Here is a 15,141-nt window from a genome sequence, read left to right as displayed (position 1 = left end):
GAGGTACATATAACCAAGGAGGAGGTGAAGAAGCTGCTATGCGAACTTGACACCTCAAAGGCGGTGGGACCAGACAACATCTCTCCATGGGTCCTTAAAGAGGGAGCAGAGATATTGTGTGAGCCATTAACAAAGATCTTCAACACATCATTTGAAACTGGGCAACTCCCTGAGGTATGGAAAATGGCAAATGTAGTCCCAATTTTTAAAAAGGGAGACAGACATGAGGCACTAAACTACAGACCTGTATCACTAACGTGTATAGTATGCAAGGTCATGGAGAAGATCATCAGGAGGAGAGTGGTGGGGCACCTGGAAAGAAACAAGTGTATAATTGACAACCAGCACGGTTTCAGGGAAGGAAAATCCTGTGTCACAAACCTACTAGAGTTTTACGACAAGGTGACAGAAATAAGACAAGAGAGAGAGGGGTGGATCGACTGCGTATTTTTGGACTGCAAGAAGGCTTTCGACACAGTTCCTCACAAGAGGTTACTGCAAAAGCTAGAGGACCAGGCACACATAACAGGAAAGGCACTGCAATGGATCAGAGAATATCTGACAGGGAGGCAACAACGAGTCATGGTACGTGACGAGGTGTCAGAGTGGGCGCCTGTGACAAGCGGGGTTCCACAGGGGTCAGTCCTAGGACCTGTGCTGTTCTTGGTATACGTGAACGACATAACGGAAGGGATAGACTCAGAAGTGTCCTTGTTTGCAGACGATGTGAAGTTAATGAGAAGAATCGAATCGGACGAGGATCAGGCAGGACTACAAAGAGATCTGGACAGGCTACAAGCCTGGTCCAGCAACTGGCTCCTTGAATTTAACCCTGCCAAATGCAAAGTCATGAAGATTGGGGAAGGGCAAAGAAGACCGCAGACACAATATAGTTTAGATGGCCAAAGACTGCAAACCTCACTCAAGGAAAAAGATCTGGGGGTGAGTATAACACCGAGCATATCTCCTGAGGCGCACATCAATCAGATAACTGCTGCAGCATACGGGCGCCTGGCAAACCTACGGATAGCGTTCCGATACCTCAGTAAGGATTCGTTTAAGACTCTGTACACCATCTACGTCAGGCCCATACTGGAGTATGCAGCACGAGTTTGGAATCCACACCTAGTCAAGCACGTCAAGAAATTAGAGAAAGTGCAAAGGTTTGCAACAAGACTAGTCCCAGAGCTACGGGGATTGTCCTATGAAGAAAGGTTGAGGGAAATCGGCCTGACGACACTGGAGGCCAGGAGGGTCAGGGGAGACATGATAACGACATATAAAATACTGCGCGGAATAGACGAGGTGGACAAAGACGGGATGTTCCAGAGATGGGACACAGACACAAGAGGTCACAATTGGAAGTTGAAGACTCAGATGAATCAAAGGGATGTTAGGAAGTATTTCTTCAGTCATAGAGTAGTCAGGCCATGGAATAGCCTAGAAAGTGATGTGGTGGAGGCAGGAACCATACATAGTTTTAAGGCGAGGTATGATAGAGCTCATGGGGCAGGGAGAGAGAGGACCTAGTAGCAATCAGCGAAGAGGCGGGGCCAGGAGCTGTGACTCGACCCCTGCAACCACAAATAGGTGAGTACAAATAGGTGAGTACACACACACACACGCACACACACACACACACACACCACACAATTTATTTTTATTTATTTATTTATTATAAATTTGTGCACACATACAGAGGTACAAAAAAATACAGATAAGAGCAGTATGCCAAAGCCACTTATACTATGCATAGCATTACGGGCTGGCTTAAAATTAACTTAAGATTAATTAAGCAATGATGAAGTCAGTGATAAAACATTAATGTAAACAGATTACTATAAAGCACAAGTGAGTATTACAAAGACAGGTCATATGAAGGATTCTGTTAGGTAGTGTATTTAAAAAATAATAAAGTTAGATTGGGTTTTAGGTTTAACATTTATGTGATATAATTGTGAGAAACATTTAAGATATACAATTTATAAGGTTCAGTTATTCAGTATTTATTTGGTTTTGGGTGAGTAAGTGATCTTTGAGTAGAGACTTGAATTTATAAACAGGTAGTGTTTCTTTTATATTTACAGGTAATGAATTCCAGATTTTAGGGCCTTTTATGTGCATTGAGTTTTTGCATAGTGTGAGATGAACACGAGGAACATCAAAGAGTGATCTGTGCCTTGTGTTATGGTCATGTGTTCTGTTGAGGTTGGCAAGGAGATGTTTGAGGGGAGGGTTAATATCAGAGTTAAGTGTTCTATGTATGTAATAGGTGCAGTAATAAGTATGGATGTTTTGTATGGTGAGTAGGTTTAGTGTATTGAATATTGGTGGAGTGTGCTGCCTGTAGTGAGAATTTGTTATCATTCTAACTGCAGCCTTTTGTTGGGTAATTAGTGGTCTGAGATGGTTAACTGTTGTTGAGCCCCATGCACAAATTCCATAGGTGAGATAGGGGTAAATAAGAGAGTGATATAGGGCCAGGAGGGCTGACTGTGGAACATAGTACCGTATCTTCGATAGTATGCCTACAGTCTTGGAAATTTTCTTAGAAATTTGTTGTATATGTGTATGAAATTTGAGTCTATTATCAAGGTGGATTCCTAAGAATTTTCCCTCTGTTAGCTTTGTGATAGGTGATCCGTTTATCATTATGTTAAGAGGGACATCTGTAGCTCTGTTACCAAACTGAATGAAGTAGGTTTTGTCAATGTTTAGTGTAAGTTTGTTAGTCCTCATCCAGGTAGATATTTTCTGTAATTCGGTATTTACAGTATTGGCTAGTGTGACTGGGCTCGGGTGAGAGAAGACGTATGTAGTGTCATCTGCAAATAGTGTGGGTTTGAGTAATTGCGAAGCATTTGGAAGGTCATTTATGTATAGGAGAAAGAGAAGAGGGCCAAGGACACTTCCCTGTGGGACACCAACTGTAATTGGTTGCGCAGAAGAGTTTGCCCCATTTGCGTACACATATTGGCTTCTGTTGCTGAGGTATGACTTGAGGTAATTGAGGGAGTGCCCTCTTATACCATAGTGTGACAATTTTACGTGGAGCAAGTCATGGTCAACTGTATCAAAAGCTTTACGTAAGTCAATGAAGATCCCCAGTGGGACTTCTTTTTTCTCTATTGCAGTGTATATATGTTCTAGCATGTGTATAATAGCATCATTAGTATTTTTATTAGGCCTGAATCCAAATTGGCAGGGGTTGAGTATGTTCTGGGAGATAAGGTAGGAGTAGATTCGTTTATGAATTAGTTTTTCAAAGATTTTTGAGAGAGGGTGTAAGTTGGATATTGGCCTATAGTTATTCAACTCTGTTTGGTCTCCTCCTTTGTGGATCGGGGTGACCCTTGCTATTTTGAGTACTGTAGGGAAGGTGGAGGATTCAATGGATTTGTTAAAGAGTGTTGCAATGATTGGAGATAGCACTTGTGACACTTTTTTATATATAAAGGGTGGTAAGGTACTTAAATCTCCTGCCTTGTTTTTTAGTGCATTGATAATAAGGGAGACTTCGTATGGGTTAGTCGGAGCTAGGAACAGTGTGTTCGGGTAGTTGCCGGTGAGGTAGTTATTTGGTGGGGTATCTGAGCTTGGGATTTTATGGGCAAGGTTTTGTCCTATAGTGGAGAAGAAATCATTGAGTCTGTTTGCTGTTTCTGTTGGTGGGAGTTGGGGTTCATCTGATTTTGCTAATTTTATTTCGCTATTTCGTGATATCTTTTTTGTTCCCAGAATTTCAGATAGTGTTTTCCAGGTCTTTTTTATATCACCTCGTAAGTTGGATAATCTGTTCTCATAATACAATTTTTTTGCCCTTCTTATCAGGCTGGTTAGGATTGACGAGTAACGTTTTGTTTGGTCTCTGGTTATGTGACCCATTCTGTACTGTTTTTCATATTGGTGTTTTGTATTTATGGATTTGAGAATGCTGGGTGTTAGCCAGGGACTGTTCAGTCTCTTTGCTGTCATCTGTTTAGTTTTTTTAGGGCAGTGCTTGTTATAGAGGTATTGGGTCTTTTTTAGAAAATTATTAATACATTCGTCAATATCTGTATAGATTTCTAGCTCAGTGTGCCAATCAATGTTTGCTAATGCTGTTGCGAAGTTATTAATGGCTGCCTCATTGTGAAGTCTGAAGGTGACTTTAGTAGTGTCTTGGGGTAGTTTACCAAGAGTTGTTATGAGGAAAGTAGGGTAGTGGTCTGTGGTATTATCTGTAATTATGCCTGATTTTAAAGGGGATATGGTGTTGGTCCAGATGTGGTCAAGTAGGGAAACACTAGTCTCTGTAACTCTTGTAGGTTTTGTTACTGTTGGTAGTAACATACAGTTACTCATTGTGTTTGTGAATTCAGTAACGTGTGGGTCCTGGTCTTGCAGGAGATTTATATTGAAGTCACCTGAGAGTAGTAAGTGATCTTTGTTCATGCGTGCATCAGTTATCATACTTCCTAGATTTTGACTAAATTGGCTAATGTTTGACTGTGGAACTCTGTAGATGTTTATCAATGTGAGAGGTTTTTGTAGGTATTTGGATTTGAATTTAGCTATTATATATTCCCCATGTTCATCCCTTGTGCAAGTATTAGTGATACATTCTAGTTGGTCTGAGTAGTATATGGCTGTGCCACCCCCTTGTTGGTCTGGCCTACAGTTGTGTATGGCTGTGTAACCAGGAATGGCATAGACATCTGTACTATCAGGCTTTAGCCAGGTTTCAGTTAGTGTAATGATGGACATATTGGCATGTAAGGAATTTAGTAATGCTATGAGGTCATCGTAATGCTTGCTTAATGATCTGATATTGTAGTTAAAGATAGTTATGTTGTTGTTGGCACTGAGAAGTGCCTTTGATTGTTCTGCAGTGTAGTAATTACAGTAACTGTTTGATTCATTTAAGTCATTAAATAAGAGGTTGGTATCAGGATCAATGCTTGTAATCATAAGATTTGTAGTGAATCTATAGTTAGAATTAAGTATAAAACAAAGTAAATAGTCTTAAGCTAAAAAATAGCACCTGAATTATTTAACAAATGTAAAATAATGAGCTAAGGGACTAATACAAATAAAGTGATGATCATATAATAGTGCTTGGGAATATGATAGTAGGTAGTACTATAAAGGTAATTTTTTAAAGTTATAATTATAGTTTAAAATTATAATAAAAAGGGACTAATATAGGTTGTGAATAAATGAGCTTTGGAATATAATGGCAAGATTGTGAGCTTATTCTACTTTAGCACCTGAGAATAGCACCTTGATTATTTTAACAGTTGTGGATATATAAACTAGGATAGTTATATAAAGCTAAAATAAAGGAGAAAATATAAAAGGGACTAAAATTAAGTAATGGTAAGCAAAGTTAAATGGACAGATGGTAGGAATTATAATATAAACTTATAATATAAAAATACAATTTGAAATGGTACTTGCAATTGCACTAGAGTCTGGTATGGGTTGTTGACAAGATCAAGGTTATAACTATAGATTTAAATTGACAAAATAAAATTCACAATTAAAGTACAAAAGAATAATAGTAAAAAATCACAATGGTAATGTCTTGGTTATAATATGATAGTAAGATGGTAGACAGGTACCCAGGTACACAGGTACAAAGGATAATACAAGGTTGGGGTTGAATATAAAAACTTGAAAATTTGGCAACAAAATGTTATGGGAAGTATAAAATAATGTTTAATGTACAAAAGTAAAATTGACTGGTAGTAAATATGGTGTTTAATAAAATTTTAGTAAGTAATAATGATTACAAAAAAGTGAAATAGTAATGTTTATTTCATTCAATATTGCACTGGTAGTTATACTTGAGGTTATATGGCAGTACAAGGTAATTAAGAGTAATCTAGGATAGTAAATGTGGTATTAAAACAGGTAAAGGTAATTAGTCAAGTAATGGTTATTAAATGTCAAAAATGTTAAGAGTAAATTGAAATTTTAGTAAAAATGATATTTATTAATTTTAGTAAGTAATATCAATTGTAGTATTTAAAAAAAATATGAGGTAGTAATATGGACAGAGAAAGTATCAATTCAGCTAATGTTCAAGCGAACAATAGTAAATAAGAAAATCACATAAGGTGATTTATGCTTACTAGTAAAATCACAAAATGAGGTAGTTGATTATTTAAATACTAAGAGATTGTACAATGAAATTTGAACAATAATGGAGCAAAACATACACTACACTACGTAGACTTTTAAGTTGGACATTGTTTAGTTATTCTCTGTAAGATTAGTATCCCTGAGAAATCGTGATAGATCATTCTCGTTCGTGATTGTGTACAGTTGACCTACATTTGTTTTCCTAACTAGAATTTTCCCATCCCGTGTGAAGCATTGGTGTATTGTGTCATTATTCTCCCGCTTAAGTTTTCTGACTCTATACAGGAGGTTCTGACGTTTTTTGGTAAGACACTCGTTTATGTATACCTCTTTCTTTACTTTAATAGATGCAATAATTAAGTCTTTTTTCCTATCATGTGAGTTGAATCTAAGCATAACACTTTTTCTACCATGGGATCCTAGTAATCTGGCTTCTTTTATTTCAGACTCTGGTACAATAACACTTGTTTGGTCCTTTATGATCTGCAGAGTAATTTCTTTACTGTTTGTTTGGTTCATATCACTGGGAAAAAGTGGACTGTTAACTATTACTGCGTCCGATAGTTTTTCTTGCTCAGTTTTATCTTCTTGGAGAGCAAAGTAGTCACTGAACTGGTTATCTAAGTTGTTCTTCCATTGTTTTACTGCTTCTTCAACCTTTGTATTAAGAGATATTATTTGTTGGGTATGGCTATCTATGACTGTTTGGATGGTCTTGTCACAGTTAGTCATTCCAGGTGTTGATAACTTTTGTTCAAGACTGAGGATTTTGTTCTCGAGTTGTGTCATCCTGGTGTCTTGTTTTGTTAGCGTCTCTCGAAGATTCATATTTTCAATAACTAAGTTGGAGATGCATGACTTTAGGGTATCTGGATCGTTGGTCATACCTGAGAGACTACTAGGTAGGTTGAATCCGGGGAAGAGAGGGGAGGATGGGCTGGTGGCAGCCATGTTTGTTGTTATTGTTGTGGTGTCGCCTTGAGTGGTGGTGAGTGGGGTGGTTGCTGGGCCGGCGTCCTCCTGGCTACACTTGTTGAATAGTTGATTTTTCGGTGTTTTCTTGCTGGCCTTGGTGTTGTTTCCTCTTAGATTGCGCCTCATAATACTACAGGAATTGTTGTTGTTGTTAAGAAGTTGTAGTATACAAAGCTTAGGGTTACGTTGTTCGGCTGGCAGCGGGGTGTTGCTTTCGGTTTGTGTGCAGTCTTCCTTTGATCTCTCTTTTTTTCGATTTGTAGGTTTCACTGTTGGTAATCTTTTGTCATTCTGGGTGCTACGTTGGGTAGTGCAGTTTTGCTTGTAACTAGGTCATCATAGGAGCATTTGTAGCTCTGGTAGTTGGAGAAAAATACGGAGCTTGGAAGTCGCTGCTGCCGCTGCCGCTGCCGAGTGCAAAGTCATGAAGATTGGGGAAGGGCAAAGTAGACCGCAGACGGAGTACAGTCTAGGGGGCCAGAGACTACAAACCTCACTCAAGGAAAAAGATCTTGGGGTGAGTATAACACCAGGCACATCTCCTGAAGTGCACATCAACCAAATAACTGCTGCAGCATATGGGCGCCTGGTAAACCTCAGAACAGCATTCCGACATCTCAATAAGGAATCGTTCAGGACCCTGTACACCGTGTACGTTAGGCCCATATTGGAGTATGCGGCACCAGTTTGGAATCCACACCTAGCCAAGCACGTAAAGAAACTAGAGAAAATGCAAAGGTTTGCAACAAGACTAGTTCCAGAGCTAAGAGGTATGTCCTACGAGGAGAGATTAAGGGAAATCAACCTGAAGACACTGGAGGACAGGAGAGATAGGGGGGACATGATAACGACATGCAAAATACTGAGAGGAATTGACAAGGTGGACAAAGATAGGATGTTCCAGAGATGGGACACAGCAACAAGGAGACACAGTTGGAAGTTGAAGACACAGATGAATCACAGGGATGTTAAGAAGTATTTCTTCAGCTACAGAGTAGTCAGGAAGTGGAATAGTTTGGGACGCGATGTAGTGGAGGTAGGATCCATACACAGCTTTAAGCAGAGGTATGACAAAGCTCAAAGTTCAGGGAGAGTGACCTAGTAGCGACCAGTGAAGAGGCGGGGCCAGGAACTTGGACTCGACCCCTGAAACCTCAACTAGGTGAGTACACACACACACACACACACACACACACACACACACACACACACACACACACACACACACACACACACACACACTCACACACCTACACACACAACAGGCCTAGTGTCAAATCGACATGTGCCTAGGACAAAATGGTAACTAACACACACACACAGACAAAATGGTAACTAACACCTACGCACACACACACCTACACACACACACACCTACACACACACACCTACACACACACACGCCTACACACACGCCTACACACACAACAGGCCTAGTGTCAAATCGACATGTGCCTAGGACAAACTGGTAACTAACACACACATATACACACACACACACATTTTAAGACTGTGGTGTTTAATTAAGCAGTCACTATCCCCCTCCTGCCTCTCCCTCTCTCTCTCTCTCTCTCTCTCTCTCTCTCTCTCTCTCTCTCTCTCTCTCTTTATACAGGGTTTGACAAGGTTAAGGATCCCTAGCTTTATTGACAAGCTATTTACAGGTTAAGGATTCCTAACTTTATTGACAAGCTAAGAGCTGTTACCTATATCAGCTCATTTGAAAGCATTTTTATTGTTATGAGACATACAAGTAGGGAACAGGATGAAGTTGGAGCCATCTGTGGGCCAGCATTTTCATTTGATCAACTGACTTTATCTCGTTGACATCATTATGCTGTACGAATGTGTTCCATACTCGAGTCATCCTGGGTATATAGGGTCTCAGATGGAGTGAAGTTCTGGAGAAGGGTACAACCAGAGTGAAGTTGCTGCTTTCTGCCCGTCTTGTGGCATAAAAGCTTGTTTCACGCTGTCCTCGAAGTGGATCCAAGTGTGGTACTTTGACAATATTGGCCTTGTACATAACAGTAAGGCCACCCACATCCCTCCTATGTTGAAGGCTCTGCTGAAATGACAGATCTATCCAGGATGGATCCAGGTGAGAGATGAGACGTCTTGCTCTGTTCTCTACTCTGTCAAGCAGTCGCAGATGAGAGGGGGGGGGGCAGGCAAACCAAGAAAGTGGAGCATACTCAAGGTGCGAGCGTACTTGTGCCTCGTACAGAATCTTGCAACCCCTACTGTCAAGTAGATGCGAGATACGGCGAAGAGCTGTAAGCTTCCTGGCTGCCTTATATGCAAGATTTACAACATGGTTCTTCATGGTTAGTTTGGAGTCAAATTTCACCCCAAGGATATCAACTTCTTCTCCAGGTGCCAACACCCTCCCATTCATCCTTACTACTGCACCAGCATTACAATCATGGTGCCTCTCTCTCTCTCTCTCTCTCTCTCTCTCTCTCTCTCTCTCTCTCTCTCTCTCTCTTTCTCTCTCTCTCTCTCTCTCTCTCTCTCTCTCTCTCTCCCCACTTTCTCTCCCCCTCTCCCTCTCCCTCTCCCTCCCATTCTACCATTTTCTCTATCACTTTCTATCACTTTCTCTTTCTTCCTCCCTCTGTTCCCCCCTCTCTCACTCTCTCTCTCTTCCCTCCTCCTCTTTCCCCCTCTCCCTCTCCCTTTTACACTCCCACCTCCCATTCTATCACTTTCTCTTTCTATCACTTTCTATCACTTTCTATCACTTTCCCTCTCTCCCTCCCTCTCTTCCACTCTCTCTCTCTCTCTCTCTCTCTCTCTCTCTCTCTCTCTCTCTCTCTCTCTCTCTCTCTCTCTCTCTCTCTTGCTCTCTCTCTCTCTCTCCCTCTATCGCTCTCTCTCTTTCTCTCCCTCCCTCTCTTCTCCACTCTCTTCCTCTCTCACTCCCCCTCCCTCTCTCTTCACCCTAACCTTCCATCCATCTTCCTGCTTCTCTGTCTTCTTTCTCCCCCTCTTCCCCTAGCCTTTCCCACACTTCCTTTCTCCTCTCTCTCTATACCCACTTGTACCCACTAATCTCTCCCTGCCACTGTCCCCCCCGCCCCCCTCACCTCAGTCTCTCCCCGGCCCGGGCCCCCCCCTCTTCCTCCCTACAACACCCATCTAGCGCAAATACCCACTCGAAAGTTCACAGACTTCCTTTTGTGGTACAATGGGTTACCCAAGAATGCCAACAACCAAGGGTCTCGTATACGAACCTGGGAGGGAAGATTGGGAGACAGAGCTCAGAAAAAGGGAGGAAGACTGGGGAAGGAAACTAGAAGAGCTTGGCAGGAAAATGGAGAAGATAGCTGCCGAGAGCACAAAGTGGGAGCAACAAGCCATAGCAGCAGAAGCTATTATACAGTGCTTAGGAAAGGAACTGAACCAGCTTAAAGAGAAAAATGACAGTACAGACATAACATCAGGAACTTCAGCATCATGCACAGACAAGGGGCCTGGAAGAAGCAAAGATGTTATACTGTATACAAGGGCCCTCTCAGACCCACATGGGGCCATGGCAAAGATGAGGAGCACACTTGGAACAAACGAGAGGTCTGAAGACAATGATGAGGCTATGATATATGCAGAGACTCTAACACACACCTGCAGGGGCCAGGAACAGCTGAGCAAGAAAGACAGTCCACTGAGCATAGGGGCCTCAGCCAGGGAAGGATTGAAGGAAGGAACACTCCAATGGAAGGAACCAAAACACCTCAGAGGATGCAATGGGAGACACAGTGGGAAGACTAAAGGGCGAGATCAGTTTTTGTCTACAGGCTCCAGAAGTTAAAGGGGAAACCTATGATGAAAGAAAACAGGAGGAGAAAAAAGTGATTGAAGGTATCATGAAAGCAATAGGTGAGGGCGACATGACCCAAGTGGTAAATTTTCGGAGAATTGGGTGGTTTGCAAGGGGACAGAAATGGCCTCTCAAAGTGATTTTCAAAGCAGAATAAACTTGAACCAAGATCCTGCAGGAGAAAGCACGACTGAGAGACAAACAAGAGTATTAGAGTGTGTACCTCGATCAAGACAGAGCACAAGAGGAAAGGATGATACTGAAAGAGAGAGTACTAAAACAAAAGGAGGAACGAGAGGAAACAACAAAGATGAGCAGAAGAAGCTAGATGCAGGTGGAAATGTAAACAACACCCTCCAGAAACACCCACAGAAAGACTCCAACCACGACAACCCCAAGGCAACTGAACAATCTAAACTGATGCTCACACACTGATCCCTCTGTTCCCACCCCCTACAGCACACATCCCACCCCTATAGCAACCTCCAATGGGAGCTCTACACCCACCCCCACCCCCACTGCAACCCCCCATAGGCCCACGCCAGGGCTCCTGATCCCCCAACCCCAATCTTCTCCCAGGATCACAGTTTTAGAAAAGAAGTTGAAGGTTTGGTACATGAACGGAGATGGAATAACAAATAAATACGAGGAGTGGCATGAAAGAATCAATGAGAAGTTCCAAGACATCATAGCAGTCACAGAAACAAAAATCACTGAGACAATAATAGACGCAATCTTTCCACCAGGATATCAGATCCTGAGGAAAGATAGAAGGAGCAGACGGGTAGAAGGGGTTGCACTGCTTGTAAAAAGCCGATGGAGATTTGAGGAAATGGAAGTCATGGACGAGATTGGAGGAAGGGATGATGTAGAAGGTACACTCCAGTCTGGGGAACATAAGGTAGTCATTGCAGTGATGTATAATCCACCAAAGAATTGCAGGACGCCAAGAGAGGAATATGAAGAGTGCAACAGAGCAATGGTGAACACACTGGCCGAGGTGGCATGAAGAGCTCACTCGAGCAGAGCAAAGTTACTGGCTATGGGTGAGTTCAACCACAGGGAGATCGACTGGGAAAACCTGGAGCCACACAGGGGTCCTGAAACATGGAGAGCCAAGATGATGGATGTGGTACTGGAAAACCTCATGCATCATCATGTTAAGGACACTACCAGAGAGAGAGGGGAGGATGAACCATCAAGACTGGACCTTGTGTTCACCCTAAGAAATTCAGACATTGAGGACATCACATATGAGAGGCCCCTTAGAGCTAGTGATCACATGGTTGTGTGTTTTGAATACATAGTAGAGTTACAAGTGGAAAGGGTAACAGAAGTTGAATGGGAAAAGCCAAACTATAAAAGGGGGGACTACACAGGTATCAGGAACTTCCTGCAGGAGGTTCAGTGGGACAGAGAATTGGCAGGAAAGTCAGTAAATGAATTGATGGAATTCACGAAACAATGTGCACGAAAACAATGGAAAAAGTACAGAAAGCAAAGAACCCAAGAAAACATGGAGAATAGTCGAAGAGCCAGAAACGAGTATGCACAGATTAGGAGGGAGGCCCAACGACAGTACGTATACGACATAGCACCGAAAGTCAAGTCAAACCCGAAACTGCTGTATAGCCAAATTAGGAGGAAGACAACATTCAAAGACCAGGTAATCAGGCCGAGGAAAGAAGGTGGGGAGCTCACAAGACACTATCAAGAGGTACGTGAGAAGCTTAACACAAGATTCAAAGAAGTATTCACAGAAGAGACAGGAAGGGCTCTGGGAAGACAGCACAGAGGGGGACACCAACAGGGAATAGACCAACAAGTGTTGGATGACATACCCACAACTGAGGAGGAGGTGCAGAAGCTGCTAAATGAACTTGACATCTCAAAGGTGATGGGAACGGACATCTCCCCATGGGTCCTTAGAGAAGGAGCAGAGATGCTGTGTGTCCCACTAACCACAATTTTCAACACATCCCTTGAAACTGGGCAACTACCTGAGGTATGAAAGATGGCAAATGTAATACCCATTTTTAAGAAAGGAGACAGAAACGAGGCACTAAATTACAGACCAGTGTCACTGACATGTATAGTAAGCAAAGTCATGGAGAAGATTATCAGGAGGAGAGTGGTGGAGCACCTGGAGTGGAACAAGATAATAAACGGCAAACAACACTGATTCATGGAAGACAAATCCTGTGTCACAAACCTTCTGGAATTTTATGACAAAGCAACAGAAGTAAGACACGAGAGAGAGGGATGGGTTGATTGCATTTTCCTGGACTGCAGGAAGGCCTTCGACACAGTTCCTCACAAGAGATTAGTGCAGAAGCTGGAGGATCAGGCGCGTATAACAGGAAACGCACTGCAATGGATCAGAGAATACCTGACAGGGAGGCAACAACGAGTCATGGTACGTGGTGACGTATCCCAGTGGGCGCCTGTGACGAGCGGGGTCCCAAAGGGGTCAGTCCTAGGACCAGTGCTATTTTTGGTATATGTGAATGACGTGATGGAAGGGATAGACTCTGAAGCGTCCCTGTTCGCAGATGGTGTGAAGTTAATAAGGAGAATTAAATCAGATGAGGATCAGGCAGGACTTCGAAGAGACCTGGACAGGCTGGATACGTGATCCAGTAACTGGCTTCTCGAATTCAACCCCACCTAATGCAAAGTCAAGAAAACTGGGGAAGGGCAAAGAAGACCGTAGATAGAGTATAGGCTAGGTGGACAAAGACTTCAAACCTCAATCAAGGAGTAAAATCTAGGGGTGACCATAACACCGATCAGGTCTCAGGAGGTACACTTCAACCAGATAACTGTTGCAGCATATGGGCGCCTGGCAAAGCTGAGAATAACATTCCGATATCTTATTAAGGAATCGTTCAAGACTGTAAACCGTGTACGTCAGGCCAATACTGGAGTATGCAGCACCAGTTTGGACCCCACACTACGTCAAGAAATTAGAGATAGTACAAAGGTTAGCAACAAAGCTAGTTCCGGAGCTCAAGGGTATGTCCTACGAAGAAAGGTTGAGGGAAATCAGCCTGACGACACTGGAGGATAATGGGACCAGACAACATCTCCCCGTGGGTACTCAGGGAGGGAGCAGATATACTGTGTGTGCCATTAACCACAATCTTCAACACATCCCTTGAAACTGGTCAACTACCTGAGGTATGGAAGACCACAAATGTAGTTCCCATTTTTTAAAAAGGAGACAGAAAAGAGGCACTAAATTACAGACCAGTGTCACTGACATGTATAGTATGCAAAGTCATGGAGAAGATTATCAGGAGGAGAGTGGTGGAGCTCATGGAATGGAACAAGATCATAAGCGAAAACCAGCAAGGATTCGTGGAAGGCAAATCCTGTGTCACAAAACTTTTCGAGTTTGTTAACAAAGATACAGAAGTAAGACACGAGAGAGAGGGGTGGGTTGATTGCATATTCTTGGACTGCAAGAAGGCCTTCGACACTGTTCCTCACAAGAGACTATTGCAGAAGCTAGATGATCAGGAGCGTATAACAGGAAGGGCACTGCAATGGACCAGAGAATACCTGACAGGGAGGCAACAACGAGTCATGGTACAGGATGAGGTATCACAGTGGGCATCTGTGACGAGCGGGGTCCCACAGGGGTCGGTCCTAGGATCAGTGCTATTTTGGTATATGTGAATGACATGATGGAAGAGATAGACTTAGAGGTGTCCTTGTTCGCAGATGATGTGAAGTTAATGAGGAGAATTAAATCAGATGAGGATCAGGCAGGACTTCGAAGAGACCTGGACAGGCTGGACACGTGGTCCAGCAACTGGTTTCTTGAATTCAACCCCGCCTAATGCAAAGTCATGAAGATCGGAGAAGGGCAAAGAGGACCGAAGACAGAGTATAGGTTAGGTGGCCATAGACTGCAAACCTATCTCAAGGAGAAAGATCTTGGGGTGACCATAACACCGAGCATGTCTCCGGAGGCACACATCAACCAGATAACTGTTGCAGCATATTGGCGCCTGGCAAACCTGAGAATATTTTTCCGATACCTTAGTAAGGAATCGTTCAAGACACACTACATTGTGTACATCAGGCCCATACTGGAGTATGCAGCACCAGTTTGAAACCCACACCTGGTCAAGCACGCCAAGAAATTAGAGAAAGTGCAAAGGTTTGCAACAAGGCTAGTTCCGGAGCTCAGGGGTATGTCCTGCGAAGAAAGG

The sequence above is a fragment of the Cherax quadricarinatus genome, chromosome 88, assembly GCF_038502225.1.
Source record: "Cherax quadricarinatus isolate ZL_2023a chromosome 88, ASM3850222v1, whole genome shotgun sequence".
Taxonomy (NCBI): domain Eukaryota; kingdom Metazoa; phylum Arthropoda; class Malacostraca; order Decapoda; family Parastacidae; genus Cherax; species Cherax quadricarinatus.
Note: the sequence above shows the minus strand (reverse complement) of the source record.